The sequence below is a fragment of the Eptatretus burgeri genome, chromosome 14, assembly GCF_056783735.1.
Source record: "Eptatretus burgeri isolate ZD-2024b chromosome 14, Ebu_testis_v1, whole genome shotgun sequence".
Classification (NCBI taxonomy): Eukaryota; Metazoa; Chordata; class Myxini; order Myxiniformes; family Myxinidae; genus Eptatretus; species Eptatretus burgeri.
In genome coordinates this window covers 16,265,564-16,288,330 of record NC_140974.1, presented here as the reverse complement: position 1 = coordinate 16,288,330, position 22,767 = coordinate 16,265,564, and the positions used below count along the sequence as shown (strand labels likewise).

At 44.0% G+C, this 22,767-nt stretch overlaps 1 long non-coding RNA gene across 1 annotated transcript in view; it reads left to right on the top strand.

Moving 5' to 3' along the window:
* The first annotated feature begins 234 nt into the window (after positions 1-234).
* The window catches only part of LOC147012711 (uncharacterized), a 34,153-nt gene continuing 11,620 nt past the window's right edge, over positions 235-22,767 (top strand). Inside the window, exon 1 of the long non-coding RNA XR_015051040.1 lies at positions 235-885. This is a non-coding gene — a long non-coding RNA (uncharacterized LOC147012711). The remainder of the gene's footprint in view (positions 886-22,767) is intronic.

Genomic DNA, 22,767 nt, shown 5'->3' with positions numbered 1-22,767 from the left:
ACTCTTCCTGCAGAATCAAATGGTTTACATGATGGAGTGCTTTCCATGCACACGAGTCGGAATCCTTCCACGGAGCACCCCCGAGACCAATTAGTGCGTGGTTTTTTTGTGTGACAATGACGTCATTTGGGAGTTTCCCTGAAAATCCAGAGCAGACGCTGCACACCGGGTGATTGCGCCACGTGGGTCTGTGCGAGGAGAGGGCGGCGGGGAGGGGAGAGGGGAGGATGGAGGGAAAAGCGAGCTGTGCCTCAGGACGTGATGAACGTGCTCTCGAACCACCACTCGACAAGCACGCAGCGTCGGACGCACAGTGGGGGCTCGTCACGGACATGGTGCAGGGTTTCACCTTCGTGGATATCGTCCGAGCTGCGGGGGTAGCGACGTGCGGCGCTACTCGGACATCTTAGCGAACACCGTAACCGAATGAGTGCCCCGATCGGGGAAGGGAAGGTTCACTTTTCAGAAAGTCCAAAGCAGTGTTTCGTGTCGTTAATCGCGAAGGGAGGACGGGTCGAGCGGATGGCGTGTCCAAATGAGAGAAGGTGCGGTGCGAATTCGAGGGAAGTCCGAGGGTGATTCCAGGACATGACTGGTAGGAAGTAAAATGTGATCCGTTCGACTCGACAACTCGGTCCACAGCGAGATCATCACGACATGAAGGTCCATCGCGCCAACGTTGCCGATCGTCGCCGCCACGCCCTGCTTGCTGCGCTCCGGACTGTTCATCGGGGGCGTTCGATGTGAGTTGCCCAACAGGAGGGGGCAGCGGGTGCTTGCTCGGCCATTGGACTACCCGCCGGTGCATCATGGGTCAGCTGTGCTGCCACTGCGTGGAGGAAGCCGACCTGGAAGAGTCGAGGGTCATTGCTCGTCACGTGGCAGGTGAGCACGTGCGTTGTCCCACGACGGTATCGGTGAACGTCACAATCGGTAGTTTGTGAGCTACGAATGAGCGAAATGGAACATTAAATGCTCATGTCGTTCGTTGAACGCGTCCTCGAGCACATTTCGCTGATTGGGCGTCAATTTGAAAAATGACCAACTTGTAATTTTGCTTGGATGCCATCTATTGATTTTGTACCTTGGGGGATCTGCAGTCGTGCGTTGGGATGGGATACTAAATTTAAAAAAAAACATCGGGGAGCGTTGAAGAATTGTGGAGAAGTGAAATAAGTTAGGGTTAGCTTGGACCAAAAAACACTGCGTTTTTCATTTTTTTTAATGTAAATTTGTTTGGTCTTGATGTGGCACAGGCACGATGGGCCGAATGGCTTCCACCTTGCCTGATGTTGGCTCAGTTGTTAGGGTGGTGGCTTGGGATCCTAGGGTCCTGAGTAGTGGTTAGGGTGGTGGCTTGGGATCCTAGGGTCCTGGGTTCAAGCCCTGTCGGCCGCTGAATTAATACACCACGAGGTTGACTCAGCCTCTCATCCTTCCGAGGTCGGCGAAATGAGTACCAGATCCAGTGTGTGTACTGGAAGAGGGGCACTGCATCAGCGACACAGTCGCGCTTCAATAAATGATAGCTACCCTGGCAGCTAAGCTGCCATACGAGCACCACCACGCTTCCACCTGCGCCAAAATTCCTTGTGTGTCCTTGTGTAAATTTGGGAAGTGATAAGAAGGAAGGTAATGAAGCATGTAGGGTTGATGATGGAGGTTGTTGTCTGGGGCTGGGGTGAGGATGCTTGTGGTATTCTGTTATATTCCCACATTTATGAAATGAATTGCCTCCTCACATATAGACCGTCCAAAAAACAAAAGCTGTCCATAAAAGCAACCGTGCTGCAGGGTATGGTTGAGGGAATAATAAGAAGAAGGAGGGGATCTTGCATGTGCTGGATGGATGGGGTAAAGGCTGCAACCAAGCTGTCTCTGCAAGAACTTCAGGAAGCAGAGCATGATAGGGATGTTTGGAGAAATCTGATGATATATGACGAGAAGTCGTCGACGACTTAATGTGACGACATCATATATGTATATATACATATATGTATGTATATATATATATATATATATATATATATATATATATATATATATATATATATATATATATATATATATATATATACACGCAAGGAATTTCGACACAGGAGGAGGCCATTCGGCCCATCATGCCTGTGCCACATCAACATCAAACCAGAAATGGAAGAACATTAAGAACACCTATTGTGAAATAGCATCGAAAGTTTTAGACTATGGAAAGCAAAATAATAAGAATGGTTATCACCTGGTACATCTTAGTGAAGGAAAGAAGGCTGCTGAAGGAGAAGTTGCTGAGGATCAAATCACAAACGTTTCACAAACAGACACAAGGATCAAGACACAAGCCCATAAGATCAAGGATAAATAAATGAATAGGAGTGCAAGAAAAGATAAGGGGCTCTTATTGCAGGAGTTATCTTGGGAAGCTGATCTTGCTGCAATACTGGGTGACATGAGTACTGTCTTCAAGATCATCAAACGGCTCTGTGGTAACAATTTTAAACAAACTGCTCCTGGAAAAGACATCAATGTGAATGTTTTAATATCAGAATACAAACAAGTGGCAAGATGGGTTGAACACTTTAAAGAAGTGCTTAACCATCCTCGGCCAAATGATCCAGCAAACCCACTACCTAGTGAAGAAGTTCTTGACATTGACATCAGTCCACCAACTAAAGCGGAGGTCGTAACCGCCATCAAAGCGATGAAGAATGCCTCAGACCTTAGTGTAGACTCCATCCATGCAGAGATGCTGAAAACTGATGTTAACATAGCAGGAAATGCTTTGACTCCTCTCTTTTAATATAATTTGGAGAAAGGAGATTATACCAGGTAATTGGACCTCATTGCCAAACGACCTAAAAAGGTGATCCTCGAAACTGTGACAATTGGCATGGGGTTACCCTGTTATCTATCCCTCATAAGGTATTGTGTAAAAAAATATTTTAAGGATTGAGACAGTCATAGACATGAAGCTGAGCCAAGAACAAGCCGGTTTTAGGAAGGGAAGGAGTTGTTTTGATAATATCTTTACACTGGTGTAACATAATCGTACAGTGTCTCGAATGAAATACCCCGACTGTTCATTATATTAACTTCATCGATTTCAAACAGGCATTTGATAGTTTGCATCATGACACATAATGGAAGATCCAACGAGTACAGTATATGGAATTCCTCTTAAAATTGTCACACTGATAAGAAAGTTTTATGGGTGCTTCAAATGCAGCATCATCCTGGACCATTTCTGAGTAGTTGGACCATACCATCTCTGAGTAGTTCCCTGTGTAGTCTGAGGTTAGACAAGGGTGCATTATCTCCCATTCTATTTCTTGTCGCCATCAATTGTGTCATGAGAAAAACCACATCAGAAAAGCCCGGAGGGATTCGTTGCACTTCACTTTCTCATTTAGAAGACCTTGATTTTGCTGATTACTCTGCTGTTATTTCCACAAGCAGATCGAACTACAAGAGAAAACTGACATAGTGGACAGCTATGCCAAATAGACACGTTTTATATCAGTCCAACCACAATAAGGTGACATCCATCAATACTGCTCCAATTGAACCAACTACAGTGAATGGTCAACTGCTCGAATATGTAGAAGATTTGACGTACCCAGGTAATCCAAATCAACAAACACGATGGGACCAAAAAAGACATCAAGACAAGAAATGGAAAGGCCCGCCGTGTATCCTCCCGACTGTGTCCCACATGCAAGTCAAACCAGTATGGCTTGAAAACAAAGATCAGAATGTTGGCGTGTCATCAACACTGATATGAATAATATTGAGTCCTTTCAAAATGGATGCCTTCGGAAAATATGTCAGATCTTCTGACCGAACAAAATATCAAATAAAGATCTGCATGCAAGAACTGGTTGCAAGAGCATTGTTCAAGAGCTTCAGTGTTGTTGCATTTGATGACTAGGGCATGCACTAAGAATGGATCAAGATCATATTCATAAAGTTGCCCTACAATGGACACCAGCTGGCAAGAGAAAACCTGGAAGGCCAAAGATCACTTGGCGTAGGACTGTGTTGACAGAGCTCAATAAAATGGATCTCACCTGGAGCATGGCATAACATTTCGCACATGACAGGGCTAAGTGAATGGAGATTGTTTTCACCTTCTGTCCCACAGGGGATGAAGAGGATTAATACTAATATATATTTTGCTGAGGGTGCAAGACAAGAAGAGATATATATATATATATATATATATATATATATATATATATATATATATATATATATATATATATATATATATATATATATATATATATATATTGTTGCGAATTCGCGCCCTCCGGCGTGCGAACGGCCACGTAACTCGAATCGCGGCACGTCGCCCACCGGACGGACAATTCTGTCGTGACCCTCTCGGACTAACGCCGGGAGCGACTCATGGGTGGGCCTTTCGGCCTCACCACGATCGTGCCAATCGGCCCCCCGCGTGGGATAGGGTTGTTCGCCAAATTCGACCTACCTAAGTACCCACACGGAGGGTAGACCGGGCGATCGCACCTCGCCGCAGGTCGACTCCGGACACAGGCCACTTAAGCGACCCGTTCCGTACTATCGGGATAACCGAGCGGTATTATCGTCGGCCTCGACGGTTCCGATTAATTATCGGGCGTATTAAGCCCACTACCAACCCTTTACGTGAAGCAAGATGGAGATTCAATTAAAGAAAAGACGAAGCGAAACGGGAAAACCAGTTCAACATAATGCACATTTATTCCGCGACACACGGAGAGCACACATATACAATTACAACAATTATGGACCAAAAGCAGATGCTACAAAAGAAACACAACAATGCAGATCTAATACCGATGACGCGAGCACACGGCAACACTTACACAGTTTTACTTTACAGACGGCGCCGACAACATATTTCCTCAAAAGCAAAAGAAAAGGGCCACCCTCAAAGACAAGGGGGCAGACGGGGCCTGTGGGCCGCGAGACCGGGTGGATCCTACCCGTGTCTTGTGATGAGCTGCAAATGTCGCGGCGCCCCGACTCCGCGCTCCTTCGCGGGTTTCGTTGGCACTGCTTGGAATGGGGTGGGAACGGGGCCCCCTTTTCGCACTATCTCAGCACGGGGGGGGGGGGGGGGAAGGGGAGAATTCTTGATGCTCTGGGGAAAGAGGATAGCTGGCTTGCTTGGGTCCCGCGACGAGCGACTCCACTGCGACCTCGTCGCCGACCGCCGTCTTCCTTGCCTCGGACCCGAGCTATTCGACCTCCTCCCCAATTCTCCTCAGCCGACTGCAGCAAACCACCTCGACCGTGCTCCAGGCTTCAGGCTTCCCCTCTCTGCAGCTCCCCGACAGACTCCGAACCCCGACAGACTGCCACTCTCCAGACCCGACTTGACTCACGGCTCCATAGATTGCTCCTCTCCAGACCCGACGACTGCCTCGACCTTTTCTCCAACTCCCTGCCTCCAACTCTTCCGACCCAAACTGACTAAATTCGCCCCGCGCTCGGCGCTTTATAGTCTGGCAGGAGAACCCATATGCAAATTTCTGGATCAGAACGAGCTCGGGGGTGGAGCCACGCTCGCCCATTGGACGGACAAAAAGGGGCGTGAGTCTCCCCTGATCCTCGAATTTGCATATATCGATTCTACTCCGACGCGCCTGGAGGCAGGGCCAAACCGCCCCGCGCTTGCTGATTGGACGGATCAGAAGTGGGCGTGTATCATTCCTGATCCGACTTCTCCTCGGAAAGGCCGCACTTTGTACCCGCGGCTCGGCGCACGCCCCGCACGAGGCCAGGACAGCCTGAGGCTCGGTGCCCACAAGCGGTGCGGGAATAGCCGCAGAAGGAGAGGCGAAGGTGGTGGAGGGTTTAAAGTGCTGGTCTATGGCCATGGCGACGTTTGGAATGGCGGTGATGCGATGTTTGCGGGAGCGAGTTGTGAAGGTAAAGGTCGTGGCTGTTGGCGTTGTTGTTGTTGTGAAGCGGCGTTGCAGTTGGTGGTTGTTGTGTGATTGCGGGTGAGACGTGGTTGGTTCAAAATAAAGATAGAACAGAAAAACGGCTATCTTAAAGGGTCGCAGCCCGAATGAATTACATTTATTCCCTCTAAACAACGGGTTTGGGGCTAACTACACATGTACTTACAGAGATATCTCACCTACGGGACCTGAATGGTGGTTTGCGAATTTCCTCAACCGCAACAATATATATATATATATATATATATATATATATATATATATATATATATATATATATATATATATATATATATATATATATATATATATTTCCATTTCCGGCAAGATGACTACAAGCCATAAAAATATCCTGCTCCGACCTCAAGACATGACACGAATCGCCAACACCGAACTCTGTGCCATGAATTGCCTTGCACGAACCCCCGGGCCATGCCCTGACAACCGGCCGAGAGTGGCGTCGGTCCTGCATGCCTGCTCGGGCACCCCACCAGCGCTGGTCAATGTGCCTGCTCCTTGAAGCACCACACGGCCCGCACTGTACAACATGCCTTTGCCCGATCGCAGCTTCGTTGGCCGCAGAAGCGAGAAGACGTTCGCTGTCCGTAGGGAACATCTGCGGTCGCCAGCGAGAACCGAAGGTACGATGTTATGGCGAACCCATGCAAGACAGTAAGGTGTGTCCATTCATGCCCTGCTCCCTACGATAACAAAGTGTCGCGAGCGATACATTCGTGCCCTGCTCTGTACGATAACAAAGTCGCGAGCGGCGCATGGGTCTGCCTTCGACCACATTCTGTACAGTGTGCGTGGATCCGCCATTACGCCTGTGGCCAGCATGCGTGTTCGCCCGATTCTGCTATCGTGTGCGCGGGGCGAAACCCGATCGATATAATTAGTCCAGAAATGGGTTGAAAAGTGCGTGCCACCCGTATCATGCCCAATGTGGCGTGGTGTTGCCTTTCTATTATCGGCCTCGATTGAGGGATCGCTTGAGGACGGGAGCTCTGTGCTGTTGATGCTCATGTGGTGTTCGAGCCCCCTTTCTCAGGTGCTGTTTCTTCCATCTCGGTGCATGTTCCGTGCAGCGTGGGCATCGTGTTGAGTGTGTTTCCTGTCCATTGGGTGGAAATTACCGCTGTGCGTGCGTTTGGCGTCTATGTTTCTGACGGAGGGGTGTCCAGCATAATGCTTGCTTGTCCTTTGCTGAGGACCCATCTCACAGCGAAGGGTGCACGTGGCTCAGATTTACCAAAGGAATAATCAGAAAAGAAGAGTAGGAATGAAATTAGAAATGAAGAAGAAATTATGGAAGCAAACCGAGCTATGAGATCCTTGCCACACACACCCTGTGGTCCCGCGAGACAAAAGGGAAGGGACTATCTACACGTATATTAATTGAATAACTGTCTTGGGACCACTCTATCTTGGATGCATGCGGTTCTGAGAACCGCAACAATATGTATATATATATATATATATATATGTATATATATATATATATATATATATATATGTATATATATATATATGTATATATATATATATATATATATATATATATATATATATATATATATATATATATATGTATATATGTATCTGTATATGTATGTATATATATGTATATGTATATATATATGTATATATGTATCTGTATATGTATGTATATATATATATATGTATATATATATATATGTATCTATATATGTATATATGTATATATATGTATGTATATATATATATATATATATATATATATGTATGTATATATGTATATATATGTATGTATATATATATATATATACATACATACATATATATATATATATACATATATATATATATATATATGTATGTATATATGTATATATATGTATGTATATGTATATATATATGTATATGTATATGTATATGTATATGTATATGTATATATATATATATGTATATATATATATATATATATATATATATATACTGGGCGTAGTGGCGTGCGCCTGTAATCCGGCTACTTGGAGGCTTGGGTTGGAGGATCGCTTGAGGACGGGCGCTCTGTGCTGGGCCGCGCTATGAGAGGGTGTGGGGCAGCCCGGAATCATGGCGAAACCCAATGCTTATCCCTGTGTCGTAAGAGGCGACCAGGATTGCGTCAGGAAGGGCATCCAGTGTAAAACCTGTGCCAAATCAGTATGCGGATCATAACGGATGATCCGCTGTGGCGACCCCTAACGGGAGCAGCCAAAAGAAGAATATATATATATATATATATATATATATATATATATATATATATATATATATATATATATATATATATATATATATATATATATATGACTGGTGTTTGCTTAATGGTGAGGGTGGTAGGCTTGGGATCCTAAGATCCTGAGTTCCAATCCCACTTACCTGTTAAATTAATACCAGGTGGGGTTAACTCTGCCTGTCATCCTTCTGAGGTCAGCAAAATGAGTGCCAGCTTGCTGATATACTGTGTTGGAGTGGCGACCTGTCCAGTATTGTATTCAATAGCTAAGGAGACTGCTTAGGCACCACCAACGCTCTGCACAGAGTATGGTCCCAATGGATGGATATATATATATATATATATATATATATATATATATATATATATATATATATATATATATATATATAAATAGATATACATATAAAATTAGCAGCATGTGATTACGCATTGTGTAAGCATATGAACCGTGTTTCCCCATTGCCTCGGATCTCTCACCTGCATTTGATTTTTCATTTATTTATTTTCATTTGCGGATGCTTTCCGATGATTCTGTGATTTTTCCTGTTGTATCGGCTTCGATGTCCGTTGACACACAAAATTACCATGCTTCCCCATTGTCTCGGGTCACTCACCTGCATTTATTTTATTTTATTTTTTTTTCATTTATTTATATTTCAATTTATGGATGTTTCCTGACAATTCTGTGATTTTTTTCCTGGTGTACCGGCTTCGATGTCCAGTTGCATGCAAAACTTCAGCTTTCGACGTCACCCGGAATGTGCTGATCTTTAATATCTGTCAGTCAGTCAGTAAGTCAGTGGTGAGAAAGAGCTTTATATATCTCTCACACACACACACACACACACACACACACACACACACACACACACACACACACACACACACACACACACACACACACACACACACACACACACACACACACACACACACACACACACACACACACACACACACACACACACCCTTGGATCTACTCTTTGACCAGACTCGGTGGTGTAATCGTTGAACCATCCACTCTGAGTCTGGGAGGTCGTTGGTTCAAACCCTGGCTGAGTCATACCAAAGTCTTTAAAAATGGCATGTGCTGCTTTCTTGCTTGATGCTCAGCATGTAAAATGATGGATCACCTACAAACAACGCTGGGATAAAGCAATGGCAAACCACCCAGTATAGCCCTTGCCAAGAAACTGCTTCGGTGTCACCGACGCTGTCAAGGTTGTGATACATCAACAAAAAAAGCTTTTTAAAATTTTTACCAGAACTTATTCGTTTGTATGTAGCACAAAGCTGCAGGAAAGCATCATTGGCTGAGGGCACGGCTGCCTCACTGATGCAGTCCCCTCTGTTGGTTAGGGCAGGAATTTGTTATTTGTTCAGGGTGCTGGCTATAGTTCACCTACTCTTCATGAAGGACACCATTGGATCTTTAACATCCACCAACTAATGCCAACAGACAGGACACTCATTTAACATCCATACAAGGGAGAATACACATTAATCAATCACCCTGCCTGTGAAACACCAGGATGACAGTTTATACCTGGGTAGGCATTCAAACGCAGGCGAGACACCTTAAAGACGAGTGTGTGTACCTCAAAGCCATCCTGTCAGCTGCCTTCACTGGTAAAATCCCATAATTATAACAACACCACTTCACTGTCGATGTGAACTTGTCCAATTCTCACATACTGCGGAGATCTGCCGCAGAATTATAATTATATTTAATCGAGTTTGAAAACTCACACTTTCATTCTTCAGAAATGTGATTGCCACCCATTCACAGCTTGTGTTTGGACAAAGCTGCATTGGTTGTGGGGCATAGTGGAATGGTTGAGTTAAGTCATCGCGTCTTCACAAATGCACGGCCTTGAATATTAACAAAGAAATTTGTTCTGGCTTTGTCTGAAGACCTCACCAAACCTTGATGTGTCGTGTCAAAGCAGGTGTTGAGTCATTTCAGTGACTGGAGCCAAGCAGTTTTTACCTTTTGTGGTCACTGGTAATGTAATTTCACAGCCTTTGGATGAATTGTGTGGGTTGATGGGATAAGGCACAGGTCTTCAACAAGGATCACGTAGGCCGATGCAAGAACATGGAGATTTTCTCTGACACAGCACAGCTGTGGTTGTTCGAAGTTACCCCGTTAAGATATCTCTGGCTTCAAGATCCATCACAAGAAACCTTCTCTGCATGTTTGAGCAGAAGTTCAATGCTACTACACATACTTATTGTTGACTTGCATACTCCCACTGCATGAAACCACAAAACAGTGGATTCATTCATAATTGGAAGTTATAATTCGCCACGGGGTGGAGGATTCTACATATTCACAATGGTTGTCTCCCATGCTTGATCGATACAGCTCAATCATTTTCACTTTTTTGTATTTAAAGTCAAGGCTCGTGAAAGAGCGAGAACACCAAATGGATCAGGAAACAACAGAACAAAAAGGAACAGTAGCAAGGGTGCGGGGAGTGGGGGGGGGGGGTGAAGGACAAAATAGAGGGAGACTTGGACAATCAATTGGGTGTGGGGAGGAATGAAGGGTAAGGGAGGACGCATGGGGTGGACAAGCAACATGGACACAGAATCAAACTCTCAGGAAGGAAAAACTGGAAATTTGGAAGGAGGTGTGCTTGAGTGTGTGGGATGTATTAAGGGGGTAGAAAGGATCATGGTTTTAGATGGACTGGGGGGGGGGGTAATCTGTGATGGTGGTGAACAGGTGTTTTGAAGACCTGGGGGGAAGAATGGGATTGAAGAGAATGTGGAAGTTGGTTCCACAGGTGGGGAAAAAGAGGAACAAATGAGTTCAGGTGAGCAGTGATCCTGGATTTAGGGGTTTCACCAGAAGGGGTGTGATGTTGCACTGTGTGTGCCCTCCAGAAACTTGGAGGTGGGGAGACAAAGCATGGAAAGAGCAGAGGGTCTAAGATCAGAAAGGAGGCAGTAGAAGACATAGAGACCACAGACCTGTCTGCGATGACAACGTGATAGAACCATTGACTCAGCTTCATCGTGGGGGATTTCAATAATCTTGAAGGCCTCAGGTTCATGGTATCAAGCAGAACAATATGTGAGGCATGGGAGCCAGCCCGGAGGTGAGAGCAATACTCCATCAAGCTGCGCATGAAGGCCTTGTAGTTGAATAGGAGTTCAGGTATACCAAGGAAGGACTTTATATGATGCGGGATGTCCAGTCGGTGGCTGGTTTTAGAGGCCAACTTTGAAATGTGGTTTGCCTAAGAATGATCATGACTGATAGTGAGACCCATGAGTTTGAGTGACTGAACCTCCTCGAGGATTGTTAAAAGTAGGTTGGGGGAGGGAGGGTTGCCTGATGGTCCTTTCAGAGAGAGAGAGAGAGAGAGAGAGAGAGAGAAAGAGAGAGAGAGAGAGAGAGAGAGAGAGAGAGAGAGAGAGAGAGAGAGAGACTGATTGATTGATTTGAGATTTGTGGATTTGAGATGCTGCAGCCTGCCTGTCTGAAGGATGAGGAATGTTGCAGCATCGAGTGGAGTCATGAGCAAAGGGGTTTTCCATAGAGTCAGAGAAATCATTGATGCAGATCAGGAAGAGAACTGGGCCCAGAACACTCCATTGGGGCCCTCGAGCCTTGATAGGGAGAGAAGAGAGGATTACATTGAGAGCCACACATTGGCTCCAAGAGTAGAGGAAGTCATGTGTGGAGTTGCCCTTGGATGCCACAGGCAGAAGGTTTGGAGAGCAAGGCAGGATGCCAGACTGTATTTAAAGCTTGAGATATTTCCGGAGAGATGGCCCAGATCTCATGTCTGACATTAAGGGCCTTGATCCATTGTTGGGCGAGTAGGAGCAGCATGTCCAAGGAGAGTGACCAGGTCTAAATCCAAATTGATGATCTCAGATTCGGCAATTGGAGAAAAGGAAGTAATGCATGTCAACTGTGATGATGGATTCCATGACCTTGCTGATGATTGCAAGTAAGCTGATAGATATGTAATTAAGAAGATCGGTTTTGCACCTTTTTATGTGATTCAGTGAGGTGGCTGATTTCCAAGAAGATGGATGATGACCCAGTGCAAATGATAGGGTGAAAAGGGCAGAGAGAGGATGTGCAAGAGCAGCAGAGCAGGTTTTTAGGACATGTGAGCTGATGCTGTCTGGTCCAGTTTCAGAATCAGAGTTGAGGGTTGACAGAAACTTCTACAACTTCTCAGATGCAAAAGACAGAGTCCAGGAGCAGTTGGGTATGACAGGGAAGGGTGGGTACAGAGAGTGAGGGCTTGGGGGTGCAGGATTTGGAAGCAAACACAGAATTGAGGCATTCAGCCTTCTCACAAGCAGAGACAGTGTGCTGCCAATTGAAGAGAGGGAAGGGATAGAGGGAGAGCATGGACCAGAGACTGACTTGACAAGGCACCACCAGGTTTTAGAGGAAGGGACACAAGTTTGAAAGTTAATTCTTGAGATTTGACGGATGTTATTTTCTGACTCTCTTAAGAGTGGACACACACTTATTGCGGGCTTTGTGGAATGATCAGTGGTTGCCTTCTGTCGGGTTTGCTTTCCAGGAAGAGAAGGCAAGTTGTTTCTGAGCAACTGCCTCACCTCAAGATTCAGTGTACCACAGGTGGGAAGAAGGAGAGGATAACTGAAGACGAGATGGGATGAAACTGTGCATGAGACAGAGCAGGTTTCTGTGGAAGAATTCCCAGACTGAGTTAGTATCAAGGGCAGTAGATATTGGAGGCAATTTTTGAAAAGAAGTTTTGTGGTCTGAAAATGGGGTAAAAAGTTTTGTGGTCTGAAAAAAACCAAGATGAAATTTTTGGCCGAAATACAAGACGTTATGTTTGGTGCAAATCGAACACAGCACATCACCCAAAGAACAGCATCCCGACTGTGAAGCATGGTGGTGGCAGCATCATGTTCTGGGGTTGCTTCTCATCAGCAGTGACTGGGGCATTTGTCAGGATAGAAGGGAAAATGGCTGGATCACAATACAGAAAAATCCGAGAGAAAAACCTGCTGCCCTCTGCAAGAAAGCTGAAATTGGGACGAAAGTTCACCTTTCAGCATGACAACGACCTGAAGCACACAGCCAAAGCTACACTGGAGTGGATAAGGAACAAAAAGATAAATGTCCTTGAATGGCCCAGTCAGAGCCCCGACCGAAATCCAATTGAAAATCTGTAGCATGACTTGAAGACTGCTGTCCATCAATGCTCCCTGTGCAACTTGACTGAGCTTGAACAGTTTTGTGCAGAAGAAATGGCAAATATTGCCCAATCAAGGTGTGCAAAGTTGGGAGAGACCTATCCCAACAGACTCACAGTTGTAATTGCTGTCAAAGGTGCTTCCACCAAGTATTAACTCGGGGGGGGGGGGGGCAGGGGGGACACTTCTCCAACCAAGATATTGTCGTTTTGTATTTTTCATTAATTTTCTGAAATTTGTCGAATTTGTTTTTCACGTGGAAGTTGTGGGTTATGATGTGTAAATACAGGTTGGAAAAGTCTGATTTAATGCAATTAAATTCCAGGCTACAAGGCAACAAAAGGTAAAATATTCGAAAGGGGGTGTACGCTTTCTATAGACACTGTATATTTAGACCCGTGCCATAATTCCCTTGGCTCATGATGCTCGGAGCCAAAGTTCAAATCCAATATACCAGAATGTGTTTGTTCTAATGTCATTGTAATTCACGTGAAAGAACATTGATGTCTTGTCATGCCTTTGTCCTGGATTTGGAACCTGCAAAAGATTATTTGTAACCCTTTGATCAATGTCAAAAAAAAACAAAAAACTTAATACAGCACTTTGATTATTAGTGCAGCTCCCTTTAACACATCTACAATGGAAGTCCTGCAGTCGGTGGACGTTAAATATCCCACAGTGCGGTTCGTGAACAGTGCGGCAAGCCATCGCTGGTACCATTGCCTAATTACAAATTCCTGCTCTAACTTCTGCTGGGAAGGCAATGCCAAACTATCTAGTATAACCTTGACCAAGAAACTGCTTCGGCAACACCGACGTTCTATAACAGCGTATGGTACATCAAAACGAGAATCTGCAGTGGAGGTGGTAAAAGCAATGGAACTTTGTGTTTTTTTGTGTACGAACTTGAGGATCATGGAAGAGGAAGTTGACAGAGGGTTAAAAAAGGCAACATCGTGACAGCGGAAGAGGAAGGCCACAGTTAGATACAACAAGCAAGGGAATGAAGAAACAGCAAAATATGAGAGAGGTGCAGGGAATGAAACACAGTAACCTGCAAATAAGAGGGTTTTTGTGTTAGGTATGGTTAATGGAGGTAGAAAAGATTGTGGGTAGGGATGGAGGGGGATGACATGAGATGGTGATGTACCGCTTACTTGAAACTTGTTTGAAGGTATGTGGTTGCAATTATGAACGAAGAATCAACAGCACATGCCAACAGCTTATTGAAAGAAAATGAAGGACTTAACACCTTCATGTCAAATATAATCAGTGACGATGGAAGCCATTAAGGGAATACAGAACGTATGATGTCCTCAACTCGTGATTGAAGTGGAAATGAATTCACTTGTATGACACAATGTGTAACACATCGGAAAGCAGAAGCAAACACCTCAACTTGTCTCGATGTCGATCTACGTCATGGTAAGAGTGATATCAGTTTTACAAGATGCATTCCAGGACCTCATTGGAAATGCCCCAGAGGCAAGAGTGACATCAAACCTGCATTGCAGGTCCTTCAAAATCCAAGAACTGAAACTGGAACACAACTTTCAACTGCACATGTGAAAGGACAAAAGAAAAAATTAAACAACAGCGAGAATTGCTTTCCACATGTCCCTTACCAGTCCCGATAAATGTTTAATTATTTGGGTGGTGTTTGATGGCAAATTCGGTGCCAAAAATAATAAAAATAACCCGATGCACATAAATTAAGCAAAAACATGTGTTTGACTTATGTGCATCCATACTAATAAATGTGTGTGTGTGTGTGTGTGTGTGTGTGTGTGTGTGTGTGTGTGTGTGTGTGTGTGTGTGTGTGTGTGTGTGTGTGTGTGTGTGTGTGTGTGTGTATGTGTCCTCCATCCATCCATCCATTAGGACCGTACTCTCTGCAGAGCGTTGGCGCTGCCGAAGCAGTCTCCTTGGCTATTGGGCACAATCCTGGATGGGTCGCCACTCCGACACAGTATACCAGCAAGCTGGCACTCATTTTGCCGACCTCGGAAGGATGACAGGCCGAGTCAACCCCACCTGGTGTCTCCTACATAAAACAAAAACCATTAAACCGAGCAGCCTGAAACTTTGCATGCATATTACAGGAAGTCAAAGAGTGAATATTGAATGTTTGGGTTAATTAAAACACCCCTATTGAAGATAATTCAAGGCCTTATTTAATTATATCCTTTATCAGACGATCCTCAGCACCTCATTCACTGGGGTCTTAAGGCATAACCTGGGTGACCTCGCTAGGGTCTGAGGCTGCCATGTTTTTTGGCCTGCTCAACTATGCCTTGGCCTGAAACAGGCCTCAACGATTTCTTAACGATAAAGTCTTATTTTTCATTTTCCTCGCTCATATTATTGAAAGCATGTTCATCAGAGCTTCGAATCACTGGGTACCTTGCAATGCTTATAAATTCCCGGAGACGCCAGCATTCGTGGCTTTATTTCATTTCTGCCCATGTGGTAACCTCGATAATCTCTTAAACTAAGCAGAATTACAAAATGTAAGCTCCAGCTTTGAACTTAGCAGCGGTTCTGATACTAAAAATTGTTCATTTGTCCAATTCAGACATTGCTTTGGTGTTTCTGGGTGCACAGTTTTATCGACAGCAATCGATAATTGTTGCCAAGCCAGGCATTCTGTTGGAGTGCTTGTTTGAGTGCTTAAGCCACTTACTGAGTGCCCCACAGTAGATAGCGGTACAGTTTGTGATCAGGATGTGCAGTCGGCAGTTGCTATACGACGTAGAGGTACGTATACAGCGCACACGGACGTGGTACATTTGGGTAGATTTGGATCTGTAGGGACACTCTGCGGGAGTGTGGACATGCCATGCCTGTCACGGGTGCTGTGGTGGCAAAATTGATGCCATATCTTATGAAGGTTTTATCAGGTTTTTCTTTGTCTTCATGACTGTTTCTAAAGCATTTGGGAATCGGATTTGCTTTACAAAGGTTATATGGTTTCTCTTTGTGAGTTTCAAAGCAAAATATATTTGCTAACACCCCATTTCCAAGCCTTTTTCCATATTACGTGTTTTCTAAATTATGTCAGTGGAAGTAAGCTGGTATTTTTTTTTCCAAATTTTTTTTTCCACCTGTCACATGCAGCTGTTTGTAAAGATTCATGTTTGTGCACATCTCCCTGAAATGTCTATATAATTGCGACGCTGTTTTTCAGTGAAAGCTATGTAATTGGAAATCACACTGACTCCATCCTGCTGATTCCCGAAAAATTGCCGATATCAGCCAAACGTGTGTGTGTGTGTGTGTGTGTGTGTGTGTGTGTGTGTGTGTGTGTGTGTGTGTGTGTGTGTGTGTGTGTGTGTGTGTGTGTGTGTGTTCATAAAGTGTAACATATTCTCTCTGCTAACTCCCCTACCCCCACCTCTCTCTCTCTCTCTTTGTCCCATCCTTGCTCTACCCCCTCCCAATTCAGTGCAGCACCCTCCTCCCATACTTCTCTCACTCTCTCCTCCCCCCTCTCTCTCTCTCTGTCTCTGTCTCTGGACGTATCCAGACAATGGTTATATCTGGATAGTGGTCATCTCCATACATGTCTGGATGGTGGTTATGTCTGGATGGTATTTGTCTATGGTCACGTACAGGTGGTGTTCGTCTCCAAATGTGTCCGGGCGGTGTTTATGTTCGGACAGGAGTTTGTTTCAGGACGTTTCCAGACTGGAGGTTCTCTCTGAACGTGTCCAGATGGGAGTTTATCTCCGGATGTGTCCTGGCGGTGTTTGTCTTTGGGCATTATTTATAGTGTGACTGGTAGAATGCTTGGTGTTGGCTTAATGGTTAGGGTGGTGACCTTGGGATCCTTTGATCCTGAGTTCAAACCCCACTCAGCTGTTAAATTAATACCAGATGGGGTTGACTCTGCCTGTCATCCTTCTGAAGTTGGCAAAATGAGTGCCAGCATGTTGTTATACTGTGTTGGAGTGGCGACCTGTCCAGGATTGTGTTCAATAGCCAAGGAGAGTGCTGAGGCAGCACCAATGCTCTGCACAGAATATGGTCCCAATGGATGGATGGATGGATGGACTGGTAGAAATTGGATTTCAGACTTTTTTCCCCCATCTTCACTGTTATTCTATGCAAAAACATTTTGATGAGACAGTATGAAAAGCAATTAATGCTCCATTGCATGTCTATCACCTCTGGCTGCTTTCCCTTCCCCCATCCGCCTCACTCTCCCTCCCTCCTTGCTCCCCCTCCCTCCTCTCTCTTTCCTACTCCAGCTCCTCACTCTCCCCTGCACCCCCCGTCTCTCTCTCTCTCTCTCTCTCTCTCTCTCTCTCTCTCTCTCTCTCTCTCTCTCTCTCTCTCTCTCTCTCTCTCTCTCTCTCTCTCTCTCTCTCTCTCTCTCTCTCTCTCTCTCTCTGTCTCTGCCTCTCTCTCTCTCTCTCTCTCTCTCTCTCTCTCTTTCTCTCTCTCTCTCTCTCTCTCTCTCTCTCTCTCTCTCTTTCTCTTTCTCTTTCTTTTTCTCTTTCTCTTTCTCTTTCTCTTTCTCTCTCTTTCTCTCTCTTTCTCTCTCTTTCTCTCTCTTTCTCTCTCTTTCTCTCTCTTTCTCTCTCTTTCTCTCTCTTTCTCTCTCTTTCTCTCTCTTTCTCTCTCTTTCTCTCTCTTTCTCTCTCTTTCTCTCTCTTTCTCTTTCTTTCTCTCTCTTTCTCTCTCTTTCTCTCTCTCTCTCTCTTTCTCTCTCTTTCTCTCTCTTTCTCTCTCTTTCTCTCTCTTTCTCTCTCTTTCTCTCTCTTTCTCTCTCTTTCTCTCTCTTTCTCTCTCTTTCTCTCTCTTTCTCTCTCTTTCTCTCTCTTTCTCTCTCTTTCTCTCTCTTTCTCTCTCTTTCTCTCTCTTTCTCTCTCTTTCTCTCTCTTTCTCTCTCTTTCTCTCTCTTTCTCTCTCTTTCTCTCTCTTTCTCTCTCTTTCTCTCTCTTTCTCTCTCTTTCTCTCTCTTTCTCTCTCTTTCTCTCTCTTTCTCTCTCTTTCTCTCTCTTTCTCTCTCTTTCTCTCTCTTTCTCTCTCTTTCTCTCTCTTTCTCTCTCTTTCTCTCTCTTTCTCTCTCTTTCTCTCTCTTTCTCTCTCTTTCTCTCTCTTTCTCTCTCTTTCTCTCTCTTTCTCTCTCTTTCTCTCTCTTTCTCTCTCTTTCTCTCTCTTTCTCTCTCTTTCTCTCTCTTTCTCTCTCTTTCTCTCTCTTTCTCTCTCTTTCTCTCTCTTTCTCTCTCTTTCTCTCTCTTTCTCTCTCTTTCTCTCTCTTTCTCTCTCTTTCTCTCTCTCTCCTTCACCTCTCCCCCTTTCCCCCTATTTTCCCCCCTCTCAGTATTCCCATCAGCGAAGCAACAAGTGGAATTTGCTAGTATTTCATACATCATGGTTATATACCTTGGATCATTCCAATTACAGTGCGCCATGGATAAACACCCAGGCCTAAGGCCTGAGGCTTGCCTATCTGTGCTGCTTCCTACAATGGTGGCACATGATTTTATTGCGGTGGAGTCAGGCCATCTGTCCAGGCAATAGGTGTAAAGCACTGGGGTAGAGTCAGAGCAGTTGAACACTGACCCATGTATAATACGTGATATTTTCTAAGTTGAAGAAGGGCATAACTCTATGAAAAATGGACGAATCGTCCTGAAACTCGAACTTGTTCTGTAACTTATCATGGTAAAGCAATGTACCAAGTTTCAGTTGAATATGTTAAAGGGTATGGGGAAAAAGTCAGAAAAACCACAGGTGGGACAGACACACAGAAATACGGAAAGCAAACCTATTGTCCCCTCTGGTGAAACCAGTAGGGAACCAATAATAATGAAATCTTTTCAAGACAGGATATTCAATTGTTTGAAATTCTACCCGTCATGACGTTTATTTTCCTTCTCCGATTCACAAACATTGACACAGTTTGACAAACTCTTGCACAGAATCGATTGCGTTGTGAAGCGTCAAGATAATGTCCATGTTTTCCGGAAAACAAACCAGAAGAAAGCCACTCATTGATCCGGGAAATGGACAATTTCTTGAAAACAATTTTAACCGTACAGTGAATGTTCGACAGGATGGTGCGGAGGTCGCGCACTTACCTCTGAGCTATCCAGTCTGAATTTGATTTCCAACTCAACTCTGAGCTGGTTGATCTGATCAGGGTTTTTTCAGATGGGGCATTGTATCACAAAGTGTCTTCCGCCTGGAATGGGGCTAAGCCGGGTGTCCAACCTGCTCGCGTTCGCTGGTGGCTTTAAAGATCCCACGCTATCCTCAGCTGAAAAACAAAATACAAATCCCTAATCTCATTTGTGACTGCACCACATCAGAGGCACGGGTGCGTCTCAGTGATGAAGTGACCAAATTTGTCATTGGATGTCCAACATCCAACAGCGAACGGCTGCAATGGCCAAAATGTAGTCCTGGAATGTGTGAAACATATTAGAGCAATCTCACTCGAGGAAAAAAAAAAAATTATATCATGAACCCAATCCAATCGGGGGAGATTACCCTCATGCTGAGCTGTGACCAAGATGAATGGCACAAATGCCACTTGAAAGCTGGCTCATAACTTTATGAGTTATTCTGTAATCTTTTAGTTATTCAGTTGCATTTGAACCTCAAAAACTTCACAATTCGGTCTTTTTATTTACTTATTAAAGAAACCACCTTACTTCTGGGGTCCAAATCCTGCTAGATGGAGCCAAATGTGGGTGCAGAGGCCTTTTCTTCCTATGATTCATATTCTTCTTCTTGCAGATATATATATATATATATATATATATATATATATATATATATATATATATATATATATATATATATATATATATATATATATTGGATCGATATCAATTTAAGAATTAATGCCGCTGGTTGCATCATAAGTGAAATGTAGATGTGCCTCTGATACAGCCAGCCTCTTCATTCTGGCAGAATTTGCAATTAGTCCAGGGCAACGCTGATAACTCACCTGCTGTCCATTAAAGGTCACTTTGGGATCGTTGACATCCATTGACAAATGCTGGCAGATGGGACACTCGGTCGAATGTCCACGCTAGAGACGTAACACTTTGTAACGTAATTCCTGCCTGTGATGCACCAATCCAGAAGTTTGCAGTTTGATCAGGAATCAAACCCTGCAGACTAGACAGCTCAAAGTCAAGTGGGATACCTGCACACCTTTCTCTTCAACAATGCAAAGACATTTATGATCCTTATGAAACAATCGACTTGTTGCAAGCTATGGAGTGCTCTTAAATGCAGTGCCCCAAGTTTAAACTGCACCAGGCAGCAATTTCAGCCAGGCCAATTTACACTGGGGAATGAGTCCAGTACCAGCCAGCACCACAAGACAGCTCGTCGGTGACCGCACAGACCAACAATGGTCTTGCCATCCAAGTAGTGAAAAAAAATCAAGTCTCAAGTGGCGACTACTTCCACTCAAAGTAATTTATCATATATATATATATATATATATATATATATATATATATATATATATATATATATATATATATATATATATATATATAGGGACATGGATGTGGGGGTTGGGGGGAGGGAGAGAGGAGGCAGGCGATTGTGAAAATTCAAATTCAGATAAGGAATAAAAAAGAGGAAAACAGGTGAGAGAAAGAAAGGTAGATGAGTGTGGTTTCAGACAAACTTGATTTCTGATACCTATCAATGCCTGAGAATGGCCTTCCAAAGCATTTTGTCAAAACTACCAATTCCTTCGTCTCCTCTTCCAAAGTGATTTGGTGGGATTGGTTTTGAAAGGTCAACCTTTCCTTGATGTAGCAATAGATAACGGCCGCAGTAATAATAACAATCCTGCATGTCAACATTCAGATGAAGAATCAATGACAAGAGTGTCATTAATTCTGTTAAACATCATCTGTTTAAAGGATTCTGAGGAAAGATAATCTGAGGAAGCATTCTGGTTAACATCATCTGTTTAACAGAATCCTTCCTCCCACAGAACGTTTCTAACTCCTTAATGTCTCTCCCTGGCTCTTGTTTCCTCCGGTTTGATGGGCCTGAACCAGGCACTGGTGGCAGAGTTGCACTTTATATCAAAAACTCAATTTCTCACTGCCCTTGAACTGATCTTACACCCTTCAACCCCCAATAGTACCTTGGGCTGTGACTTCCCCTCCGCACCACCTCTTGTTCATCTGTGTATTGGACTGTCCAAACAGTGATGACTCCATCTACATTTCTTTGTTATACAACATGGACAAACTTTTAACCACTCATTCCCACTCTCTCTTTATCATATGTGGTGAATTAAATTGGCACCATGCAACTTGGCTGGGTGTTGGGACTTCTCTCACCAGCCATGGCATTTCAGCAAAGGACTTCTGTGACTCCATGGGACTGACTCCATCTGTGAACTTTCTGACCTGGATTTCTCGCAATGGCAAATCTCCCTTGTGGACTTGGTGATGACAAACTTCCATGCAAATGTATGCTGCTCTTCCATTGCTCCAATTGGTTCATCTGATCATATGCTTGTGAGATTCCACATCTCTCTGGCTATTCTCACAGCGCTGCCTCAATGCTGGCAAATCTGGCAGTTCACAAAGGCAGATTGGCAGAGACTGCAATGCACAAGGAGACATCTTTTTGTCTTCTTGATCAGTCATCTAGTTTGGAGGGACGGCCTGATCTCGGCAGGGTCTCGGTGGTACCATACGCCTTCCACTTCTTAATGATTGTCTTGACTGTGCTCCAAGGGATATTCAAGGCTGTACTGTTATAAAGTGCAGTTTTATATTGTACTGTACTGTACTGTTTTATACCCATCCACTTATCTGTGCCTTTCCACAACTTTATCCTGGTGGTCCTTTGTAAACTCCTTGTTCTCATGGTTGAGTCTTTGCTGTGAAATGCACTACCAAGCAGAGGAAACCTACAGCAACAGCTGATTTTATTCTGAAATAATCAGAATCACTACGATTTGAAACAGGTGGATTCCAATTAACTTGGTGTTTGATTTTGAAGGTGACTGGGTACACCTGAGCTCATTTACAATTGCTATTATAAGGGTGGTGGATGCTTATCCAACCAAGATATTCTAGTTTTGTATTTTTCATTAGTTTTCTGAAATTTAAATAATTTGGTTTTCACTTGGAAGTTGTGAGTTCTGATGTGTCTCGAAAAATGGTGGAAGAAGTCTGATTTAATGCGATTTAATTCCAGGCTATAAGGCAACAAAAGGTGAAAAATTTGAAAGGGGCTGTAGACTTTATATTGGCATTCGAAACAAGCCAACCCATATTTGAAAATAAACAAATTGGAAATGTGATTTTTATTTTCTGGATGACACATTTTAGG